We start from the raw sequence: 18142 nt of genomic DNA on the forward strand, positions 1-18142 counted from the left end.
TCTTTATTTTATTATTTTTATGTGGTACTGAGGATCAAACCCAGTGCCTCACAAGTTCAAGGCAAGTGCTCCACCACTGAACCACAACTGCAGCCCCCTTTATTTTTCCTTTGAGACAGGGTCTCGCTGAGTTGTTGAGGCTGGATCCCCCTCCTCAGCCTCCAGCATTGCTGGCATCATAGGCTGTGCCACTACACCTGGCTGTCTCCTCTGTATTTTTATGAGAAACATGAAAAAGGTGATATGTGCCAATGCAGAATGTGGAACATACCAGCAACGAGAGACCCTCTGCCCACAGCCAGTGCCTGTGGGTCATGCTGTCTGACCTTAAGCCCTGCTGCCCACTCCTGTCAAAAGGCATCAGGTGAAACTCATGTCTTAGGCCAGAGGCCATTTACTTGACCCACCAGTGTTTCTCTTCAGACGTAAGGTGACCCATATGTGGACACAGACTCCAGGCCTTCCTTAGGGGACAGTAACCAACATCCCCAGGGGTTTCCTGTCTCCAAGATTGCCACCAGGCTGAAGCAGGTTTCCAGGAGACAGAGCCACACACACACCCTGACCCTGCGGAGCAGAGCGCACCTGCCACCCCTCCACTGCCCTGAAGGTAAGCGAGGGCCCCCAGGAGTCGATGAGGATGCCCACCAGGTGTTATCCCAGCAGGGCACCAAGGCTCTACCTTATCTCAGCATCTGGTCCAAAGAAGCGGTGATTGGAGACAGTGGCATCGGGCCACACACTGCAGTACTCGAGCAAGAGCATGAGGACTGCAGGAGGAAGCAGAGGCTCAGGTGCTCAGTGGCCAGGACAAGGACCTGGGGCCCTGTGGGCATTGATCACAGACACGACTGGAGTCATGACGTCACAGAGGCTGCAAGGCCACGGGGTCCTTGAGTCTGACCAGCGTTCTGAGCTGCTGCAGGGGGAGTGGCTGAGGATGGGGGTCCACAAAGGATGAGCAGGTACCTCTCTGCACCCTGGAGGCAGACCCTTGTCCTCCAAGTGCCCTTCCACATCTCAGGGAGACTTGCCATCACCCTTCAAGCATGAGCAACAGACCCTAGGACACACTGATGGGAGTGGGTCGGCCAGTGCCCTGGAGGAGGTGACCCCACAGGGCCCCAGGGTAAGGACAGTGGCCAACACATGGTCACGGGCTCTGGGTGTCCAGTCCTCTGGGTCAGGGCCCCTCCAGTTCTAGTACTGTCCCCATGCAGTACTCTCCGGCTGAGTAGGCAGGGCTTCCCTACACTGCCCACATGCCGAGACCCTGCCAGAGGCAGCTGCTGGGAAAGCCGGCCTACCAACTGCCTCCCAGGGACAAGCCGCAGTAGGGTCTCTCCTGAGGGATAGCCATGGCAGCTCTGTTATTCAACGTGGGCCCCGTGGCTCTGTGTCCCCCACCTTGGCTGGCCTACCAAGGGCTCCCAGTTGCATCAAACCCAAGGGGGACTGCCAAGGTCTCGGCTTGGCACCAGAATCACGAGCCACCACACACCTTTGCAGGTTCAAACAGCAATTCTTTATTCCCGCTCTCACACCGCCTCCACACAGGTCCAGGGACAATCGCGTTCTCCCGTCTACCCGCAATTCACCTACTACCATGAGGCTATCTCCAAATCCCATTTTAATCTCACGGGAACAAGCAGCAGGAACACCCTAATCCCAGCAATAATCTATAACCTCCAACTTCCCTAAAACCATTATTTTAAACTGGCAATGCCTTAAACTCAAGGAGCCGGTTATTTCCTCAAACCTGATCAGCTCTAAACCCGGATCCGCCTTGGTCCTTGAGCAAGGTCACCTTATTAAAGCATGCATGCAATGTCCCATCGAATGTCCTCTAAGCAGCATGGGGTATGCTTGGCAAGGAAATTTCGATGCGTCATTCCTACTTGGTAATGGCCCTCAGCATCTCCCCCCCCTCTGATTAATTAAACAACAAGCAATGTGGCTTAGGACCGTGCCTGGTAGGTTGTCCAATTCAACATATGGTTCTTACCCGTCATCGGATGAACTGACCTCTAGGCGTCAGCCTCCTGTCTTAGGTTGAATCCACTGTAACCAGATCAACCCGTCACTGACTACTGGTCCATCATTCAGCCATGCTTGTGGATAGGCCTAAGCACCAGTGGGGGGGTGAGGTTCTTGCCTCACCTCTGTTGGCCCCCAAATTTAACCTTGGTGCCAGTGGGGGGGTGAGGTTCTTGCCTCACCTCTGTTGGCCCCCAAATTTTAGACCATCACTAGTAGAAGGGAGGAAGATACAGAAATGCCACAACACCAAGCCAATTGACAGCTCCTTTGGAAAAAATGCGTCACTGGTGACACCATCAGCAAAGATGCCAGCATTACCACAATTAACATGGGGTGCGCTGGCAGGGGACAGAGGTGGCTGCTGGGATGATGGGCTGAGCCCTGAGTTGGTGAGCTGGCTCTGCTCCTGACAGGGAGCTCTGGACACTGCAGGTGGGTCTGCCTGTGCTCGCGTCCACCCAGTGCTGGGGCCTCTCCATGGCTTCATCAGAGCCAACAAAGCAGTGCTGACTCTGGGACTTCCCCTCAGAGGGGCAGTCACCAAGTGTGTGCACACCTCTGTCACAAAAAACACTCCTACCCTCAAGCACAAGGACGGCCTCCTCTAGAGGTTCACTTCCTGCGTGCTTGTGGAGAAGGTTCCCTACCTGCCGCCTGAGTAGGTAGCAGCCCCCTGGACTTGCCCTGGGTGCAGATAGAGGCCTAGTGTGGCAGGGGGGCACCCTGGAAATGCAGGGCCGTGCCACATACTGCCTCTGGATCAGGTCCAGGCCCCGCTCAACCCTCTGCTGCTGTTTCTCTCCCTAACACTAAACACCAATGTGCATACCCTGTATCTCTCTCCTGCCCTGTAACTAACAGCAAAGTTAGTGGACATACAGTTTGTCCCTCACCCAAAGCCCCCTCCCACCTGGCTGGCGTGCAGTTGGCCCGCTGAGGTGGATAATCAGGTAACTGCAACATCAGCAGTTTTTAGGCTGGCTGGAGAACACATCTTTCTTTAAGCACAAGGCAGGGCTGGGACCAGGTCTCCACCCTCAGGAAGAACCACTGCACAGGCCAGCGTGGTACCTACCTCCAGGGCACATGGTGAGTGCCTGCTGGATCAAGAGGGAGGCCTTCTCTCTGGCAGAGCTGAGCTCATGCTGGGGGAGGTCTGTCTGTGACTCAACAGGAAGTATGCCAATGGAACCGAGAAGGCAAAATTTGGGAGCTGCGACAGGTTCCGATGAGCCTACAAGGGAGCAAGAGGCCAGGTGAGGGGCCTGCCCTCTGTGAGGACCAGGTGCACCACAGTGAGCTGACAAAGCGGGCCACCCCCACACCTGGATGGAGGACTTGCTCCACCTGGGGGTCTTCAATGTGCAGAAGGGCAACGTCAGTGGGAAAAGAGCTCTGTTGAGCCCCTCAGGCTCAGCACTGTGGGGGACAGGAGCGACTCCCTCTCCCCACACAGCAGGGTCCAGAGTGAAGGCAGCCAAGCTATGACTGCCCCCACCTAGAGGGGTCACTACCCTCTTCAAACATTTCCCCGCCTTTCTCTGTGTGTGATGTAACAGACATGATCTACTCCATGCTTTTCCATTAACAGGGAATGCTCGTCTCCACAGAGTTCTGTAATCTTATAAACCACCACAAACATTCTTCTGTGGCTGATTCTGGGGACCCCGTGGGTTTCTTATAGCCATTCTCCTGAGCTCCTTGAATCTCTGTAAACTAGATCCCTGGAAGTGAGACTTCTTGGCCAACTGTATAAAGAGTTATGTGACTTTAAATGATTTACCTGTTTTTCATTACTTATTTTTTATGAAAAATGTATTTCTTTATTCACGAAAAATATGTACTGTGAAAGGTTCAAGCAGAAAAGTAGAACAAGTACAGGCTCCTCCCGCTCCTCCCCTCCTAGGCCTGAGCCCCCTCTGGACAAGCTCTGTTCAGCTGTTTGTCCCACTCAGTTTGCAGCAGCTACACTAAAGCGAGAAGTGAGACTGATCTTCACACGTGGAGCCTGACCCAAAACACCTATACTGCTGCTTTGACTTGTGAGCAAACCCCACCTGTAGCAAGACAGTGCATGCTCTATAGCACTCAGTGGAGCCCAAGACAAACCCCACTCTCCTGGGTCTGGGGGCCCCAGGATGGCAGGTGGCATTTATGTGCGACTCTGACCTGGAACATGTAACCAATCATGACTACCCAGACTGTCGTCCCCACACTCAGGACCTAGGGTCCCTGTCAGCCCTGCATCACAACTTCCCTCACTGAGTGGCTGTCCCTTTCTGTGCCTAGCATGCCCAGCTCTGTGGTCTGCCTGACTGTCCATTACTAAGCACCATTTCTACACGCACACTCAATGCAGTTGTGTGCTCATCTTGGGGTTCTGATGCCAGGCTGCTTCCCTCTGGAAAGACCTGATTCTGCTCAACAGCAGAATTGAGGGAGACTAAAGGGCAGGAGGCCCCTGGAACCCACCCTGGCTCTGCTTCATGGCCTCACCATGGATACTAGTCACACTGCAAGCGCACACCTACCTCCCATTCCTGGAAGAGGTGGGTCAAGTACTCATAGTTCCAGGCCCGCAAGGCCAGGTGGTCGACAAGCAGCAGCATGCACAGCGGGTCCTCGTGTGGCTCAAGGCTTCGCAGACAGCACAGTGAGGGAAGAGCAAAGAGAGCAAGGAAAATGTCAGGGCCTAGGGTCTCTGCAGCCCAGAAGCCCCTGCCATGAGGACTGGCAGGAGTGGATCCCTGGTGGACACTCACCTTAGGATGAGCTTGCAGAACTCCAGTATGGTGCGCGGGCAGCCACGCTTCTCCAGGAAGCTCATCTGCTTATAGAGGGCCAGGTAGAAGCTCCTACATCCAAAAAGGTCCATGTGAGTTCAAGTGGCAGCAAACAGCAGAGCAGCCTCTGAGAGCCACCTGGCTCCACGCCAGTGTCCAGGTCATCATACGAGTCTGCGAATGCCTTTTGTGTCTGGGGAGAAGCTTTGTGTGTGCCTGAAGAGCTGAACACACACAAATGTACTGAAAGTATTTAAAAAATTTTTGTTGTTGGGGCTGGGATTGTGGCTCAGCTGTAGAGCGCTCGGCTAGCACAGGCGGGACCCGGGTTTGATCCTCAGCACCACATTAAAAAAGGCACTGTGTTGTGTCCATCTACACCTAAAAAATAAATATTTTAAAAAAGGGATTAAAAAAATTTTGTTGTTGTTGTAGATGGACAGAATATTTTTTATTTTATTTATTTTTATGTGGTGCTGCTGAAGATCAAACCAGTGCTTCTCATGTGCTAGGCAAGAGCTCTGCCACTGAGCTACAGCCTCAGCTCCCTGAAAACCAAAATTTTTGAAATCATTATCTTGCTTTTGGTTTGCTACTTGTTATTCAAGGGAAATGAGCTAAAAACGGTTACAATTATGATCTTAATTTATCTTCAAATTTCAATGGCGCTACTGTTGGGTACATAAAGCTATGTGACTTTAGTCATCCTGTAGACTTATTTTTAGAACTGAGAGTTTACTAGAAAAAGAAACCAGTGGAGAAAGTCTAGACAGAGTGCCCGGTGCAGCCACGTTGCTGCACTGAGACAGGGCATGGTGGCCATAAGGTGGGGGCCATGCCACAGCCAAGCAGCGCTGCCCAGAGCAGCAAGAATACACACAGGACAGCAGGAAGACTGCTGCGGTCATGCAGGCTTGCCTCGGGGCTGATGCCAGAGGTGGTCAGCACAGAAATGTCATAAAGCAGAGCATAGACCCAGGTCTGCTCTGTCAGGCTGAATCTGACTTAAGCATCACTGATTTAAGAATCAAGACACAGGCCTGTGAGGCCTGCAGAAGTATCCCAGGCCCACAGGGAGGGCTGCCCTCAGGAGAGGCAGCTCACCTGTTCTCAGGTCTGTGGTAGTCCAGCCGGCATGTCCCACTGGTGAGACTGAACAGGGGGTGGAAGGCACACTCCATGCTGTACAGCACTCACTCTGTGGGCAGCAACACAGAGGCAGGAGTCAGCCACAGTAGGTGCCTGCAACTCCCAAGACCCCAAACAAGCGAAGCACTGGAAAGAAGGGGTCACAGAATTGGGACCCTGCAATGGGACCTCCTAGGTTTCCCTGGTGCCAAGGCATTAATTGCAGCCACAGAACATGTGAGCCTGAATGAGAAACGCCCTCGACACCATGGGGTGCAACTGCCACATGTTCTGTTCATGCCCAGTCCCCAGGTGATACAAACACAGCCCAGATGCCCACAGCAGCATGCGTGCACACACAGAAGAGCAACCAGAACCACCACTGATGACGGATTCGCCAACCACATCTGTCCAAAGGGGGAGTACTATCCAGCCAAGAGCACACGCAAACCTGGGTCACACCACACATGGGGCACACAACCATGGGCAGAGACCACGCACAGTGCTTCCACTGAATGGCTCCCCACACAGGTAGGGCCACGGAGAGTCTGACCAGAAGTCAGGGGTTCTGGGGCCTGCGGGAAGATAGAAGATGGCAGGCTGTTTTCCTGGAATGGACTGCAGTGATGGCTGCCCAGTTCCAGGACACACTAAACCAGCCATGACACACCTTCCACAAAGTGCTACATGACAATGTCCTGCCACCTGCATCTGCTCTAGTGGCGAGAACAGGCAGGCTGCACTGCCTACTGGGTCTCACCTATGAGGTCTCGTGCCATCTCCTGATCCTCTTGAAAGCGGTAGGCATCACTGAGCTGCAGGAGTGAGTCCACATGGTAGGGGCTTGTCTGGAGCAGAATCTACCAGAAAAGAAGGGCAGCTCTGGAGGAAGGTCACAGGCAGGGACCCAAAGGACACCCCTGCAGTCCACCAGGACCTGTGCACACCAGGAGAGATGATTACCAGGTGACAGACGAAATTCCCTTTGGACTGCAGGTGTGCACTGCTATTACCCAGCCAAGGCCTGGACCTGGCTCCAGGTGGGAACTGGGGAAACTGCCTGCCCAGTGGGGCTGTATTCGCTCCCAGGTCTCAGGACAGAGGACTGAAAGCAAGCAGGTTCCCGCCCCCCCTACGTGGGGGACATGGGGCCAGCAGGATCTACATGCTCCCCCTACCTCCCCAGTGAGGCCCAAGACAGAGGCAGCACCTGGGAAGGACCATAGTGCCACTACACGCAGCTCCCAGCAGGAGAGCACCTGAGTGCCAAGTCTTCACAGTGCCCCTCGGGTCCGGGGGCCCCACTGCCAAGGGAGCAGCTGCCCGGGCACTCGCCCTCCACCCACTGGCAGCTGTGGGGCCCACATACCACAAGGTTGTTTGGCTCCATGGACTCCACGGCCACCAGGAACTTGTGCTGTGCCTGCTGGTACTCCTCACTGTGTTCAAACGCAAAGAAGGAAAGCCCTTTTTTCGATTCCAACAGCCACATAGACAGACCTGGCAGGTGAGAGTGCACAGAGAGGGTGTGCTGGATGCCAGGACATGGCGCCTCTACAGAGCACAGTAGCCCCAATAGTCTCCCTTGTGCTGTTCTCAGAAAGGACTCTGTGATACCAACCCACTCGATCTGAGGGGTCTCACAGGTCACCCAGGCCTGGGGCTGGGCTGCCTCTGGGCCAGAGGCTGACGTCCAGGGCCTCTCTCAGAACACCTGGGCCTGCTTCCCACTGCTTCCTTGGGCTGTCCCGGGAGCTGGCCTCTGTTTGCTTTCCACAAAGACTCACTTCTCTATAGAATTCAGATGAGCTCTGGGAAAGGATGGAGCCGAAGTGGCCCAGGACAACAAACCTCAGGGATGGGAGCATGGAGGTCCATCTGGGTGCCCGATCACGTCTGGTTGGGACCAGCAGCCAGGGTGGCTGTGAGGGGCTGGGACAGGAGGCGAGCAGTGGGCACAGGGCCAGGTCAGAGGCCTTGGCCATGTGTAACCCCTGACCAAATATGGTTCTGCTCCTTTTGTGTGACTGTGTGGAGGGACCATTTCCTCTGGTTAACCTGAAAAACTCAGTCTGCTAAGACAACCGCTAAATGGCCAATGGTTCTCATGGGCTTCCCCTGAGCTACTCCATCCTGAGAGCCCGGCCCAAGGTCCAAGTCCTGCAGATTGAGACAATGAGCCCCTATCTCTACCATGTTCGGGTTCCTTTGCTAGAAGGGCAAGAGACCTGGTGGGAAGAGAAGATACATGAGTGGCATCAGGGTTGATCCTACAAGTACAGGTCCCGAACTCCCAGGCGATCCTCACTGGGAGTCCAAGGGGATTCTTCTAGAATCCCCAACCCCACAGGCACAGCAGGTGAGGTGCGTTGGTTACCACCCTCCACACATGTCCTCTACACACCCATGACCTCTTCTACAGTATGTGCCCCATCAACCTGCAGAGAGCTGTCTGGATGCTTCTCTATGCTGTGTAGCCGATGCCCAGAAAGGGCATTCACTTCCTACCCTGAACCTTCTGCATGGCTGTTTTCTTTAAACGTAAAACTATCATACATTATTGATTTTTTAAAATATTTTTAGTTGTAGATGGACACAATACCTTTATATTGCTTATTTAGTTTTATGTGGTGTTAGGAATCGAACCCAAGGCCTCATACATGCTAGGCAAGCACTCTACCACTGAGCTACAACCCCAGCCCCCAAATTATCATAATGTGAAAACAAACTCAAGGGCTGAGGATGCAGCTCAGCAGCAGAGCCCAGCCTGGCATGTGTGGCTTGGAGGGCTCAGGCTCAGTGCCAGCACACACACACACACACACAAAAAAAAACACTTAAAAATGCAAGCGTCTGTTCAGCTGCTTCCTGTAGCATGGCACCCAGAGGACGAGGCAGACGGCAAGGAAGTTGAGAGCTTCTGCACAGGTCAGGCCAGCTGGGGACATACAGGCTGCTGCACCCTCAGGAACACCATACTTCACACGCAGCTGCACATGGTGCTGCAAGACCCACCCAGAAGGCACTGAGGCCAGCGTGCCAGCCCCCTGCTGCAGGAGTGACAGACTCACCTGGCTTGCTGTACCGCGGCCAGGTGCTCTTGGGGGTCGTCAGCCACGTGCACTTGGGTTATACATGCTGCCTCTGTCGCGGCCTGGGGAGGAGGAGACAGGCACAGCTTTACCTCCACGGGCCAGGGACCAGGCTGGCCGCCCAATCCCTCCAGCTCTCCCTGGAGGCAGAGCAGTGGACAGGGGGCACACAGGAAGGGAGAGCAAAGCACTGCTGCATGAAGAGGGGACCCCAGCTGCGACCTGTGCAAGCAGCTACTATCAGGTCCAGGGGAACAGGGAGGCCAACAGTCCAGCACGAAGGCAAGAGGGACAAAAAGGAAACAAAAGTGAAACCCTAGAACATGGTGCAGAGCAGGAGCTCAGGGCCACTGAAATTCCCTGAGCAAACGAGCTGCTTCCTGTGGGACAGGCTGCACAGGAGGAATGCCTGGCTGTGGCCAGAGGCAAATTAGGGAAGTGGACCTCTGACCCAGACCCCAGTAATATGACTCCAATCTTTGAAAAGGAAAACATGGAAACAATGAGGAAAACTGAGGAGGAAATTGGCATATTTCTGCAAGGAAGAAGACCGAGAGCAGAGTGTTGAGGGTCCTCAGGCACCCAGCTCCCTGCGACTCTTGTGTGAGCGACAAGTTGAGGGTACCAGGACCCCTTTGGGCAAGAGTTCTTAGCTGCTGTTAGGGGGTCTGGCTCCCTTGCCAGGTGGCATCTTAGCCAGGCCTGGAAGGGCTGCACCCTGAGCTGAGTGATGGGATGTGGATGTGTGTAGACCAATCTCTAGGCTTTTCAACAGTGCCCTATTTCACTAAAACAAAACAAGGAATAAGGAGCTGGACTACCCGGAACAGGACAAAACAGCATCTTTCTTTTCTCAAAAAGAGACATTAAAACTGTATGAGAAGAACAAATACACAAAAAGAAAAGCATGGCCAGAGGCTGAGAGGCACAACATGGCACAACTCTGCACACGCAGCAAGCAGTGGAAAGGAAACCACCGGTGCCTGGAAGTCTACAGCATCCTGGGCACCGCCAGGTCTGAGGTGAGCTTCCAGCCAGAAGTCTAGGGGAGGAGGCAGCCCTGACGGATGCTGGAGGGAGGGTCAGGAGGAGTGACACAGGGGGTGTGGAGACAGCACAGACAGGGGGAAGGGAGCAGACCCCATCTGTCTCAGGAGGAAGTCAGATTCCCCCCAAAGATCAGTGCACAGCTATATGGAAACCCTGAATGGTCACCAGGAGGGAGGAACAGAAATGAGCTAAGGTTTGGTCTCTGAACAACAGGACAAGGGTGGGGGACCAAGAAGGAGGGAACCACAGCTTTTCACTGGACATACTTCAGTAGGACTTAAATTTTTGAAGAAACAAACAACAAAAAAGTGTGCTGCTATAAAGGTAGTAAGTGAGCTGACCTGGTTACAGACCTGTGGTCCTGGCTGCCTGGGAGGCTGAGGGGGAGGCCCATGCAGACTCATGAGTGTGCGACCAGCCTGGGAAGCACGGAGGGCCTCACCTCAAAAATAGATACATAAAACTGAAATATGTGCAGGGGGCAGCTCAGAGGTGTGTGGCTCGGAGGTGTGTGGCTGTGGGTTCACTCCCTAGCACCACAAAAACTAAAAAAGAATGTAATTATTAACTAATGACTGATAATAACTATAATTTACAAAAATAAGATGATGCAAAAATGTAACACGGGGGCAGGCAGACAGACCTGGGCTGAGCGGCAGAACTCAGCCTGAGCAGCACAGGTAGTGGCTCAAGTAAGTGCTTTTCACAAATAACCCAAAACACACAGAAGTCAGAAACTCATGAGTCCTCAAACACTTAAAAACAAAAATACAAGGCAAAAACTGTAAAACACAAGGAAAGTGGGGACAAACGAAGTCTAAAAATAATCCTTGGCCCACTCATGACCCAACAGACACCAGTCAGACAAGGGCGCCACGTGCACACCTCACACAGTTTCAAGGCACTGTGTTGTCGAGGATGTAGCTGAGGACAACCGAGTGCAGGTGGGCCTCGGTGGCACCGTTCCTGGGAGGGCAGCTGGGCAAGGCGCAGGTACTCGAGGAAACCCACAGTGGGCCACTTCTTGGAGGGCTGCATGGATGCAGGGGGCCTGCAGCCAAGGTGTGGACACGCCTATCCTTGGCCTAACAAAGAACCCTGTGCATCAGGCACAGAGGACACCTGGGACTCCGACATGCCAAAGCCAGCACAGCTTCCTCGAGAGGCGTGCAGAAAGGCCTGGGGACATGGCCACAGGTGATCGGAATAAGAGGGGAACATTTCTACATTGCTTCAGAGCTTTAACAAAAAGCATTCAGCTCTATAATCAGAAAACACATACTTAAAAAGACACAAGCTTCCGGATGTTTCGGTACGGAGATGGAGAGTGGAATTCCCACCTAATAAAGAAAGTCCCAGGATGGGCCCTGACTTCCCCTGGAAAAGCCAAGGGACACTCCACTGCCTACTCACCATCAGCTGACACTGCAGAGGCTGACTAGCCAGGAACGAGTTAGGTGACATAAAACTGATCTCAGAACCCAAACTTTTTGTCATTTTTCCTGCTGGTGGAGAAACAAAATGGATCTGGCTAAAATTTCAGGATTCAAAGTTTAACAGCTTGTAGGACCTTTTTAAAAATATGGGGTGCACAGTTGAGAAGGTGTGAAACAGCCTGGCCTCCTGGCGTCTCAGCCACCTGCCCAGGCCCTGGAAGGGCTCCATCTGTCCAGTGTGGCTTTCAGTACTCTCCCCCAGGGTTTTCAATGGCTCCCCCACCCATAAGAAATGAAAGCAGGTAAAAACAGCTTGAGAATGCAGCTGCTGTGGGCCTTACCTTTGCTCCCCCAGGACCGCTCGAGCACCAAAATACCGTTTCAGTTCTGTGTCGGATTCAAGTGTCTAGAATGTGGGAAATGTGAGGAAGAAAAAATTAAGTCAGGCTTTCCTACAATGACCCGAAATTGCAGAAAGCTAAGTAAGAGTGCAGCCAAAGAACAATGATTTTGGGCTTGAAAGGTGATTTCTAGGCCTGCTTTCTTTAAATCTGCCACCTGTAATAGGACCTGACCACTACTGGCCCCTTGGGGCACTCAAGGGATGCAGTGGGTCACTGCTAGGAGAGAACCTGGGGTAGGTCTCCCCTGTGGGTCCAGTGTTCATCTGTCATGCTTCGTACAGGGAGCATGCACCCTGACGCAGAGTGGAGGGCCTCAATGATACAGGCAGCTTGCTTGTCAAAGCTGGCAAAGATCAGGTTTCATTAAGCACCCACCAGACCAAGAGATGGGTGATCGTCCAAGGGTGACACTACACTGGTACAGCTCAAAACGCCTCATGAGACATACAAAGGCAAGCTGTTTGTAAGTCCTGAGCTGGGCATGATGGTGCCACACCCGTGTCTACTCAGAGGCCAAGGCAGGAGGACTCCTTGTTAGAGGCTGATCTCAGCTACTTAGCAAGCCCTAAACAAGCTAACAATACCCAGTCTCAAAATCAAAAATAAAAAGGAGCCAGGTGCAGTGATGCTCAGGTATAATCCTAGCATCCAGGAAGATCGAAAATTTGAGGACCGCCTCAGCAAATTAGTGAGGCCCTAAGCAACTTGGTGAGATCCTGCCTCAAAAAAATAAAAAGGGCTGGGGATATGGCTCAATGGTAAAGCACCCCTGGATTCAATTCTCAGTACCAAAAAAAAGTCCTGTGAAACACAGATGTCTTTTCCTTACTTCTTTCTCCTTTTTTTTTCTACTTCCTAAATGTTTAATAATGCACTCTTAACACTTCTAAATAAATAAAGACAGCAAACTGTCCTCTTTCTAAATCACTCCTCCCCGTCAAAATCAGAGGCCAAGGCCATACCTGTGCTCCACATACAGGACATGCTTCCTGGAGCTCAGTGGTGGGGGACCCGGGCGGCTGAGCTCACTGCCATCCTCAATCCTCTCCAAGATGCGGTCGATATCCTCCATCCCACTTTCCTAAAAGCCCAGAAGGAACTGTTAATCGCCACACTGGCTTCACTCCAAGTGCTGTGACAACCAATAACAAGGAGTTACTTTGAAAAGTTATTTGGTATGTACTTTCTAAAAGATGATCTAACTCAGAAGGAGGAGATGTATTATAGGAGGAAGCTCAGAACCATCACTAATCCAGAAGGCCCTGGGAACCATCGGGCCAGAGAGCCACACTTCATGTCTCACAGGTGAGCTCACATCCTCAGTTGAATGGAACTGGGACCTGTGACTCCAACTGAACAGCAACAAAGCTACCACCTCTCTTCAGGACGAACAATGAGACAAGGAGGATCAAGGCAAGAACGGAAACGTGCTGGCTGAGGGGGATCTGGTCTGTGGGCTTCCACACCAGCACCCCTCGTGCACTGGCGGGATGAAGGCTGGGTGAACAGCAACAGGGAGCAGGGCTGGGAAGGGACTCTCCCTGCAGAGGGCAGCTGGGACACGGAGACTAGGAGTAGGCCATGACAGCCAAGGAACAAAGGGGCAAATCACAAGCAAAACTGTAGGTGACTCTTCTTTGTCCTTGACCTCTTAGATAGTTATACTCCTGACAGGAAAAAATGAAGACATCAAATAAAATGGTCTTCTCCCAGCACCACCGTGAGGGACACGGCCCAAGGGGCACGGAGGGATTGGGCAGGGGCCAGTCAAGTCTGATCGCATACCGAGGCTTCTCCTGCACTGTTTTTCTTATTTTTCTGCTTCTTTTTCTTCTTCCGGAGTTTTCCACTTGCATTAGACTAATAAAAATAAGATATTCTAATCAATGGAGAGAGAAGCAAAATCTTAAAAACTGAGAACCAAAGCAGCAAGCCAACACCACTTGGAGCACCTGCGGCCCCTCACATCCTTCTGCAGCTGGACCCTGCCCGTACCCCCTGCTGTCAGTGTGGCCTCTCTCTCCCACCCTGCTCTGCTGCAGAGCTGGTCCAGGCTGCCTGGGGCACCCACCTGCTCCTGACTGGGCCAGCTCCTCTGGGCAGTGAGAAGCTCCTCAGGGACGCTTCACCAGAAGTGGTTGCTCCCAGAAGGCACAGAGCTGCCTGGAGCACAGTGGGCAGCAGGCAGGGCAGGGACCTGCATGCAGTACCCCTGGGGCCGCCACTGATCTCAAGGACTTTAGCACAAACTTCATCAGGGTTCCCACGGAATCAGCCAAAGCAAATTCAGAAAATTATACTTCCAAGAAAAACCTGACACAGGTGGCATGTGGCAGGATGCCACAGCCCTTCCCTGACATGCCAGCCTCCTTGTTACCACGGGGTCCCCATACCTGCTCCGGGGGTGCAGCCTTGGCCACATTTCCTTCCCACTTGGTCTCTGGGTTTCCATGCTGAATCCTTCCTTTGTTCCCTGACACTGCAGCATCTGTTAACACACAATCAGACTTCTCTCTGTTCACCACCAGGTCGTCCTCAAGATCCTCGACGTTTATCTGGAGAAACAAGCCCAGGGCATTTCTGCACAGGGGTCACAGTGTACGTGGCGAAGTAGAGCTGAGCCAGATGTGAAGACGACTTGCCATGCCTGTCACCCCAGAGACTTTATTTGGGAGGCTGAGTCAGGAGGAAGGCAAATTTGAGGCCAGCCTGAGCAACCTCAGTGACAAAGTGAAAAATAGAGGGCTGGGGGTATAGTTTAGTGGTACATCACCCCTGAGTTCAATTCCAATACTTCAAACTAAAAAAACAAGGAGCGTATTATAAGGATTATAATTTTCTCTTTTTTTGAGAGAGAGAGAGAGAGAGAGAGAGAGAGAGAGAGAGAGAGAGAATTATTTTTTAATATTTTTTTTTTTTAGTTCTCGGCAGACACAACATCTTTGTTGGTATGTGGTGCTGAGGATCGAACCCGGGCCGCACGCATGCCAGGCGAGTGCGCTACCACTTGAGCCACATCCCCAGCCCTATAATTTTCTAATATTGTTCTTGTTCATGTTAAAATAATTTTGTCCTCAAGTCTGATGAGGCAATTCTCCTTTCCCAGCCTCTAGAGTTACTGGGGTTACAGGCATGACCACTATGCCCAGCAGGGAGTTGTGTTCTTGATGAAATCAACATCAAATTACTAATTGTTGTCACCACTCTGGAAAACAGCATGGAGATTCCTCAGAAAATCTGGAGTGATACCACCATTTTACACAGTTATCCCACTCCTCAGTTTATACCCATAGGACTAAGTTCTATAATGATACAGCCACATCAATGGTGATAGTAACTCAATTCACAATAGCTAAACTATGGAACCAACCTTGGTGTCCTTCAACAGATGAAAGGACAAAGAAAATGTGATTGGTATATATATATATATATATATATATATATATATATATATATACACACACACACACACACACACACACACACACATATATATACACACACACACACATGTGTATATATATATACACACACAATGAAATATAAATGTATATATTTTTATGTATGTATATAAATATATATACTCATATACACATATGTGTGTGTGTGTATATATATACACACACACACACAATGAAATATTAATCAGCTTTAAAAAAGAATAAAATTATGGCATTGCTGATAACTGGACAGAGCTGGAGAATATGATGCTAAGCAAAATAAGCCAATCTCGAAAAACCAAAGCGGAATATTTTCTCTGATATGTGAATGCTAATTCACAGCAAGTGGGAGTGGGGTGGCTAGGAATACTAGAAGCGCTCTGGATTAGATAGATGGGAGTAAAAGGAAGGGAGGGGGGATGGAGGTAGGAAGAACAGTAAAATGAATCAGACATTATAACCCATGTGCACATATGACTACATGAACGGTGAAACTCTACATCATGTACAACCAGAAAACAAGAAGTTATACTCCATTTATGTATGATGTGTCAAAATACATTCTTTTTTTTAAAAAAAATTTACTTTTTAGTTTTTAGATGGACACAATATTTCATTTTTTTGTGGTGCTGATGGAAACCAGTGCCTCATGCATGCTAGGTAAGTGCTCTACCACTGAGCCACAGCCCCAGCCCCTGTCAAAATGCATTCTACTGTCATGTGTAACTAATTAGAATAAATTTTTTAAAAAATTATTTATATATGACAGCGAAATGCATTACAATTCTTATTACACATACAGAGCACAATTTTTCGTATCTCTGGTTATATAAAAAGTATATTCATACCAATTCATGTCTTCATATGTGTACTTTGGATAATAATGTCCATAACATTCCACCATCATTTCTAACCCCATGCCCCCTCCCCTCCTTTCCCTTCCCACCCCACTGCCCTATCTAGAGTTTGTCTATTCTTCTCACGCTCTCCTTCCCTACTTATGAATCAGCCTCTTTATATCAGAGAAAACATTCAACATTTGCTTTTGGGGATTGGCTAACTTCACTCAGCATTATCTTCTCTAACTCTATCCATTTACCTGCAATGTCATGATTTTATTCTCTTTTATTGCTGACTAACATTCCATTGTGTATATATGCCACATTTTTTTAATCCATTCATCTGTTGAAGGACATCTAGGTGGTTCCACAGTTTAGCTATTGTGAATTGTGCTGCTATAAACATTGAGTGGCCGCATTCCTGTATTATGCTGTTTAAGTCCTCTAGGTATAGAACGAGGAGAGGGATAGCTTCGTCAAATGGTGGTTCCATTCCCAATTTTCTAAGAAATCTCCATACTGCTTTCCTTATTGGCTACACCAATTTGCAGTCCCACCAGCAGTGCATGAGTGTTCCCTTTTCCCCATATCCTCACCAACACTTGTTGTTTGTATTCATAATAGGTGCCATTCTCACTGGAGTGAGATGAAATCTTAGAGTAGTTTTGATTTGCATTTCTCTAGTTGCTAGTGATGATGAACACTTTTTCATATATTTTTTGACTGACTATATATCATCTTCTGAGAAGTTCAGGACAAACAATTAAAAAAGAAATAAAATGACTATCACAGGTGTGGTGGTACATGCCTATAATCCTAGTGGCTGAGACTGATCGTAGGTTCAAAGCCAGCCTCAGCAACTTATCAAAGCTGTAAGCATCCTAGTGAGAACTTGTCTCAAAAGAAAAAAAATTGGGGCTGCAGTTGTGGCTCAGTGGTGGAGCGTTCACCTAACATGCGTGAGACACTGGGTTCAATCCTCAGCACTATATAAAAATAAAATAATAAAATAAATATATTGTGCCCACTTAAAACTAAAAAAAATTATTAAAAAAATAAAAAATTTAAAAAGTGTTGGGGATGTGGCTTAGTAATTAAGCACCCTTGGGTTCAATTCCCAGTACCAAAGGAAAAAAAAAATCAAATGACTATCAAAAATAAAGATGAGAGTGTTGGCAAGTTTAAAACCACCACAGCATTTCAAGTCTTTATTCCAGCCTAACAGCAGCAGCCTGAACACTGAAATTTATTTAAAAATTTTTTTTTTATTTAATAGCACAATTGAAACGTATTTCAATTACCATCAGGGAACAGCAACTATACTGTACACAAAAACAAGACAGACATACACACATAATTCTTTGAAAGGGACTGAGGGAAAATTTTTCAATGTAATAAAGTAAACTCATGATTTTTAGGTATCTTGTTTCCACCAGCATGTCAAAGTAGCCACTGGTCCCAAATACTATGATGTCCTGCTGCATAACATCATTTCTCAATGGCTGCACTGCACTGTCACTCCTTAGCATTTGTGCATGCACAGGGGGGTGGGGGAATGTTTCCAGTCCCCTCTATGGAATGTGTCGTGTTTGCACAGAGCCTGTGCACACCTGTGTGTTCTGCCTCTCCTCTGCATCACCACATACCTAACCTAACTCAAATCCTGTCTCAGTAGTCTGCACACTGTGCAGTTCAGGGAGCGATGACAATAAACACAAGCAGCACAGCTGTGAGTTTGAGACATATTTCGACCTGTGGTTGGTGGGAGCTGCAGGTATGGAAGGCCAACTGCATCAGGTTACATGCCCCCTGTAAGCAAGCCCGCCCACCACAGCACTTAGGTCAGTTATGAGGTCAAGTCAATGCATTCACGTTCCGGCTGTGCAGTCATGAAGCAGCTCCATGTCATGCATACCTCTGCTTCCTCATA

General features: G+C 50.0%; 1 pseudogene; it reads right to left on the reverse strand.

Annotated features, from left to right (window-relative positions):
- LOC144374120 (ribosome quality control complex subunit TCF25-like) overlaps positions 1-17741 on the reverse strand; it is a 34799-nt pseudogene extending 17058 nt beyond the window's left edge.
- Positions 17742-18142: the final 401 nt, after the last annotated feature.

The sequence above is a fragment of the Ictidomys tridecemlineatus genome, unplaced genomic scaffold (genome assembly GCF_052094955.1).
Source record: "Ictidomys tridecemlineatus isolate mIctTri1 unplaced genomic scaffold, mIctTri1.hap1 Scaffold_583, whole genome shotgun sequence".
NCBI classification, from domain to species: domain Eukaryota; kingdom Metazoa; phylum Chordata; class Mammalia; order Rodentia; family Sciuridae; genus Ictidomys; species Ictidomys tridecemlineatus.